Raw genomic sequence first — 7,719 nt, 5'->3', positions numbered from 1 at the left:
TGTCGGTAAGGAGGGACTTCCTTGAAACTAAAAATACCATAAAAGCGGAAAGTGTCATCCCTGATTAGCATGTGCGGACTGCACAGGCTAATCTGGGATGACACTTTACGCACATGCATTAACTTGATTAAGCGCAGTTTTCTCAGAACGCGGCTCATTTAATTAACGATTGACAACATTATGCATATAATCGGATAGTTTTACACAATATTTAAAAAGTACAAATACAAACCTGGTAATACATGTAAATGATCGTATGCAATAAAGTTATTGATCCCAATCTGATCTATTTCCGAATTATCTGCGAATCCATCGAGTAGAAGGTCATAATATACTAAATAGTTTCCCTATATAATTCAATGTAAAATCGACATCTTTGAGCGAAAATAAATGCAACATTTTGCACATAGAGACATCCATAACCATTCCTTTTCTTAAAGGCCATTTTAAGCGAACTTGATTCGTGCAATAAAAAAGATATGTCATGTACGAACCAAGAAAGAACTTGTCAAAAGTCACAATCGACTGATTTTGCAACTTTTTTCCGGCCGTTTTCTAGTGGAATGTAACCTATTTCAGTGCAATGTTTTACTATAGTCGTTAAGTTTATCATATGTCAGGGATTTAGTAGTGAGCACCTATTCACGCCCTAATACTTTCTCCAAAAGATACAGCCAGAACAATAGTTTAAAATGTACAACATGCCTTCGAATCAACTATGATATTTTTTTAGAGAGTATAGCCATACATGAAACGGTTGTTTGGTATACTGTAACCTAGAAACAATAACCATGCAATTCGCTCCGCCATCTTGAACGTTATACTTACTGAACGCACTGATTGTGTTGCATTTGTTACAAAGTTTCTGATTGGTTATTTCTAAGTATCGGATCCAATCAAATTTTTCGGGTAACTAGGGATTATAACACCTAACAACCCGAGATTTGTACAGTAATTCAATGCTTAATTTTCGCGGACGATATTTGTGTTCCGCGCTTTTTGGATCTGGTATTTACTGGATTTTCTCTCTTTAATAGACTTCTTAAAATAGCATTCTACAATCTCCGCGCGATTTTATACACTACTATTTGTACAGAGTAGATACTATTAAGGTTCCGCGCGATTAATTGAGCCCGCTTTTTCTACAGGGTTGCAAAAATAATTGTTCCGACGGAAAATATATGAAAGTTCCGCGCTTTTTAGATTTCGATTTGTATGTAGTGTTTTATGGCCATGCTGGCATTGGTTTTTCGCGGAAAGTAAAAGTTCTGCGAAAAATTAAAATCCCGATATTTACTATATAAGTATATGTATTTTAGCGGGGGTCTCCTTTGGCTTTCCATAAAAAATACACCAGAAACATGTTATGAACGTCCTTGAGTCATCAAGGATCTTATATTCTGACACAATGTGTAATCCTTGTGGTATCTCTTTTTAAGAATAAAGAATGCAAATTCTTTGTAAGCGAATGAGTGTTGTAATGACTCGGCCGTAAACGACCTGGGCCTGATCAAGTTTCTAGCATTTTTTAATTAATGTGTTGCATCAGAAAATCATTCAAAGTACTTATTAATATAATAAGTAATGACACAACGTTTTATTCGGTTACGTATATAAGGAACACATTTGAAAAATAACATAAGTCAAATTAAACATGCAAAACTTTCATACATTCCTACAACGACTATTAATTACAGTGTAACAAATGTAAAGAAAAACACAATGTAAGTTGATTGTACTCACAAATGTACTAGGGTAGTATTTTTACCAAATTTACATTTGACGCACTGCCAATCAGTTCCTCGTTCATTAAAACATTTGTAAATAAAACAGTAAAAGTGTTATAAATCTTATGAAATCAGTGTTAATTTTACGTTTATAAAACTGGAGAAAAATTATTAAATCGATGTGTAAAATTACTTTTAAAGATTCTATGAAGCTGCATGTACCGCTTTAAAGAGTATGCGCAAGATAAAGCAATACCGCACTCTTCGCATTGAAGGTGATCTCCGTTGGACATTGACCATTGTAATAAAACATGAAAGAATTCGCCAAATATGATGAAATGCTCTCCGATTAAAAAAAGACTGCTGGACTGCGTTGATTACGCATTCAATGACTCCCACTATATTTGTCCTTATTGCAATAATTCAACTCTCAGCTTTATAACCCAATCGGTTGCTGAGAGTTGCAATGCGCCGTTTATTGTCCAAAAGGTGCAAAATTTGATCACAACTGCAAAGGCTTAGGAACACTGATACTGCAAAACCTTCAACGTGTGCGATTTTCCAGGGTGCGGAAAAACATTAAAATGCAAAAATTCACTCCAGCCTCACACCCGTTCCCACACCGATAGTCCTAAAGTTTGAGGTCAGTGTGGGAAGGTGTTCACTACGACGTATTGGCTAAATAAGCATGAAAATGACCTTCACCTTAGCAAGGCATCGAAGTATTAGTGTAAACTGTGTCCGAAGCCAAGTCAGTCAAGATACGCTCTTCAACAACATTTAAGTACACATTCGGATGAAAAATATACACCTTTGAAATATGTTCGAATCTTACAAAACCCTATCAATTCTTCGAATGCAAAATGCAGCTTCCGGACCATGGGGAAGGAGAGCATGCCTGTGCAACACGCACCAAAACGTTTAAGACAAGAAGGCTGTTGAAACAGCGCATGAATAAACACGATGCTCCGAAATTGTGTTGCCACATCTGTGGAAAATTGTTTAATGGAAGCATTGCATGAAAAATCATATTAAGGAATGTGGTGTGGGAATAAATCAAGAGTAATTCTACCTTTGCTGTAAAACTCTTACATTCTTATTACTTTATTGTTTGAATTGTTTGTATTAAAGTTGAGTACTGTGTAAGGTTTTGTTTAATTTAGGACATTCATATTCAACCAAAAATCACGACGTTTCATTTAATTAATTTGAGCTTTATCGTCGTTCTAATGTCTGTTGAAATGTTGGTATATTTTCGTTCACGTCATTGTTTTTGTCCGAATATCCTTAATTGGCAATATGTATTTTGATAACATATCCATGCTTATATAAATAGGCAACATTTATTTTAATTATTTAGTTATCACAGTTGATTTTAACGTTTTTGTCATCTTACATTATGCTCCATGCTAAGAATGGACATTCTGGCAATGGGTGTTTGTTTTTTGTATACTTGTAGTTGTTTTGTTTTTTTCCAGTATTAATGTACCATCAAAGCGGCAATCATCATTATCAAAATTATTTTCTTGGCAAAACACATTTGCTTCTGCATTATTACATACAAATACATCGTTACATAATGATGAGAAGTATTTACAAAAGTCATCTACAGAAACATCATTTCCAACAGATTTCTTATTGTTTTTAAAATAACTCCAAAATTGTTTCGGTTTACAAAACCTTAGTTTTTCCATTTCAGAGCATTTCTTTTTTAAGTAAGAATTCTTCTTTTTTCGTACTAATAATTTGTATTCTTTTTTACATTTACAAAAATATTCTCTACTAACTTTCGTTTTACATGTATTATAAGCATACAGTGAATTTAAATATATTGTTCTTAAATTTTTACATTCATTGTCGAACCAGTCTGCATCTTTCACATGAGATGTGTCGGAGAATGACGTATTGTCATTTTTGTGATATACTGTTTTAGAAAATAACGGATCCGCTACTCCCCGGATTATAAAGGTAAAACTATTCAGTGCATCATTTATCATTCATGCTATGTGTTTATATTGTATGGATTTGTGTTGATGAAGCATATTTTAAGGCACTAATAGTATAGTTTAGCTTTTACTATATAAACATAAACCATGGAGTTCGAGTGTGCTTTCATTTTATCGTAATTGATATCCCCCAAAACCGTCGTGATTCTCATTTCAAATAGTAATGATCTTTTATGTTTCATTATTGTTTTACATTCTTAAATAGTACATCCGGTGTGTATACATGGTTCTAGTCAATTTACATTAATTTGAATTTATTTTGAATAATTTTTAATTGTTAATAAACGTAACAATAAATGTAGTACATTTTATTATGTGTATGAGTATGGAACAGCTTATGTGTAGTATACGATACAGGGAGCCGTTTCATCAACGATTTACGACTAGTTGTAAATTACGATTTACATAAATTACGATGTTTCAATGAAATCGCGTTTCATCAAGCAAATCGTAAATTAAAATTACATAAATTCCATAAATAAATATACGACTGGGTAAGGGCACCCGTAAATTAACGTAATGGCGGTCGTTTTTGTGATCCACGATGACAGGAGACGAAAAATTACCAATGCCAAGGCTTTTTAGGGAGAGAATTGTTCTCGAAAACCTAAGAGATGAGAACATTGCTTCGATATATCGTCTAAGTAAGGGCGGAATAGAACGATTGTTGGTTTTGATCGGGTAATACATAGCACAAACTTGCCGGCGAACTCATCCCTTTCATTCCGTCGCTTAGGTATGTAAATAAGGCGAAGAAATCATTGATTTAAACAAGTATAATTATAAAATTGTATTTATTTTCAAATAGCAAATAAGTAGCATTTAACCCAAAAACTTTGGAGTAGTTGCCCTTTGTTTACTTAGCATTTGACAACTCGGATTTTGCAAAATGGTTGAAGAATAAGTAATTGTTGTATCTTTTCTTAATAAAAGCATTCGATGATTACCGGTATTAGTTTAAGCATTTATTGTTGTGTTTCTTTACAAATGACTTTATGTTAAACTCATTCTATTTTGTGTCGACGTGAACTTATCGATGACTTTAAGTGCAGACTGATTTACCCCACCCGCTTATGTTGAACTTGTAGTTGTTCTACTTCTAAATGTTATGATTGAACAATACTTTACCTCGAAATTGTTGATTATAACATCGTGATCATGAAAATGAATATGACATCATGATATTGTTTGTGTTTGCTATTTTTAAACAAGTTTATTGTATTGGTGAGTTAGGTAGATGCTGAGTAATGGTACCTTATGTATTTAATAATTGTAGAAAAATCACCTTAATTGTTTCTATATTGTTCTCATTTGATTACAATGTTGTCAGCTCGGATACTACTTACCTGTACCCCGGGTACTCTTTAAGTATACTTACATGTAGAGCTAACCCTGTTACAGTTAATATACTTTAACATAGCCGGAAAGTTAATGCTAAATCATAGTAAATGGGTTGTTGTAGGCTTATTTTTTTTTAATTATGTTCACATTAATGTCATTTTTTTTTCTCAAATAGTCTTTATATCATCGAAATTTATACTCAAAAAGCATGTTGATGCAGTTTTTTCAAAAGGTAAGTTTAATTTAGATAAACAATATGGCTTTACATTTATCTGTAGTGCACTGTACCACATCGAATTTTGGGCAGGAATACAACTCGGGTACAGTCTAATAAGGACCGGGTGCGTTTAAGTATATAAACCTTACCCGAGGTACATGCAAGTATGCTTAATGATACCAGGGGTACATGTAAGTAGTACCCAAGCTGTGAATAATCAATCGAGCGTGAGTAAAGTAGATTGTAATGTACCTTATGTCTTTAATAATTGCAGAACAATTACCTTAATTATTTCTATATTGTTTTCATTTGATTACAATTTATTTATTTGTCAAATTCAATTCTGCAGTGCTATAAATATGCACCCCCCCATCCAAAAAATTTATTTCGTGCATATTGATGGGGCTTTTTTATTTATTTACTCCTTTTCTGCATTCCTCCCTTTTGTGTTGGTAATGTGAACATGAAATGATGAGCACTTTCATGTTAATGAATAACTTTTATTTTTATAGATTTTGGCATATTGCATATTGCCAAGGGAGATGTTTACTGAGGATTCCATGCCATTAATGTGCAGGCTGTTGCTGACGCCAGCATGAGGTAAATGTAAAAACAGTATTATGATTCATTACCTTATCATTAAATTTGGTATAAAAGCAGATAAATACCATAAAAGGTTGAAATAAGCGTAATGCTTATCATCTTTGACATCTAAAAATAATTAGTTACGTACATGCGCAAAAATCATTAACTACCACAATAAGCACCATTAGCACTGTGTGATCAAGCTTTTGTTCTTTTATGTGTTAGCCAATGCAGCTATCAGTGTAATATCTTTAAATATTGTCTTAAGTTACATTATTTCATCTAGGTAACTAAAATATAGTGATTTGATAATACTTAAGCTAGTTTTGTGAAACTTATTGAGATGCTTTCCTACCTTAATCTAACAATATTAACTGTGGACTGCTGTTTGATCAAAGACAAAGCAACTGCCCAATAAAATATTTCAATTTACAGCAATATCTGAGCACCAATGATGAGGGTCATTTGCTGGGAGATAGTGGGTATCCGTTAAGGACTAACCTGATGACCCCTTAACCTCATCCCTCCCATGCTGCGGAACAGGCCTACAATGACCATCTATGTAGAGGGTGGGTAGTAGAAAGGGCATTTGGAGTGTTGAAATCACGAGATTGGTAACATATTATATAGGTTGGGAAATATAAGTCTTATTAGTGCGAGATCAACTTACCACACAGTATTTAAATGAAGTATTAGTGCCAATCTCTTTCTTGTGCCTCACAGTGTCTTAAATCAAACCTAACTTCTAAAGCTTGATAACATACAACTTTAATTATCAAATTTTAGAATTTATATGTAAATAACTTTTATAATAACTGAGGGTTGTTTGGATGTGTGAATATGATGTTTCATAAAAAAATGTCCGTTTAAATAAACTGATGATTTATTCATTTTATTTTAAATCTTAAAAATTCATTTTGCTTATCCTCAGACTCTATGTATAAAATTTGTTTACTATTGCATTTAAATGATATTGTGCATTAATAGTGAATACAGGCACAAATAAAGTGTTTTGTAGGCTATATATTATATATAATTTATATTGAAATTAAATTAATGTCAATGGTATCAGGACAATTTAGTCACTTAGACAGATGTCTATGTTAAAGAAATACTTTTGATATTTGTTTAGATATCTGCATGCTACTGGTGGATGTTGGCCTTTCAAGTCCAATAAGTGTTGTGAAATATCAACTGTGTACATGCCCCTGCATAACCTGTGTCTGGATTCAAACGTTCCACTGATAGAGGAATTGGTTGGAAACGTGATGGAACCGGAAGTTATGAACAACACACCAGTACATCGAGCAGCATGTGATCAGAGGCAGCAGCTGATCAAACTGTTTCATAAAATATGTTAAAAAAATTATAGTTATAAATGTTATAAAGTGATAGATGGCTTGAGTCTTCTCTGAATAGGCAGAGCTACACTACTCAGCCAAATGGCGTAAAGTTGTGTCATAGCTGATTTGGAAGGATTGGTATACCTGGTCATCTAGACACAATAGTTACAACAGCTGATGTTTGCCTGTTTTATAATTGTGTATGCATAATTTGTCTAATATTTACTTCAAGGTTATATGTTTGTGAAAGAAAAAAATGCCAATGTTCTGAGGACCAATAAAAAAAGTTATGTGTTAGGTATTACCAAGTGCTTGATTAAATATTTATTTTAAAGGGAACTTTTCCTAAATTTTGGCAGATATTTAAGTTTTTCATTAAACGCTTTTATATTGATACATGTAAACACTGGATCTAAAATGCTCCAGTAAAAAAAGAATACAATTAAAGAAAGATAAAAAGTAACTCCTACAGGGCTCAAACCACTGACCCCTGAAGTAAA

At 33.0% G+C, this 7,719-nt stretch overlaps 1 long non-coding RNA gene across 1 annotated transcript; it reads left to right on the top strand.

Annotated features, from left to right (window-relative positions):
- The first annotated feature begins 4,495 nt into the window (after nt 1-4,495).
- On the top strand, nt 4,496-7,268 carry LOC127841509 (uncharacterized). Its single transcript, XR_008031043.1, has 4 exons — nt 4,496-4,682; nt 5,804-5,891; nt 6,312-6,445; nt 7,009-7,268. It is a non-coding gene; the product is annotated as an uncharacterized LOC127841509 (long non-coding RNA).
- Nucleotides 7,269-7,719: the final 451 nt, after the last annotated feature.

Source organism: Dreissena polymorpha, chromosome 8 (assembly GCF_020536995.1).
Source record: "Dreissena polymorpha isolate Duluth1 chromosome 8, UMN_Dpol_1.0, whole genome shotgun sequence".
In the NCBI taxonomy this organism is placed as follows: domain Eukaryota; kingdom Metazoa; phylum Mollusca; class Bivalvia; order Myida; family Dreissenidae; genus Dreissena; species Dreissena polymorpha.
The sequence above is the reverse complement of the archived record's forward strand: the minus strand, read 5'-3'. Positions and strand labels throughout refer to the sequence as shown.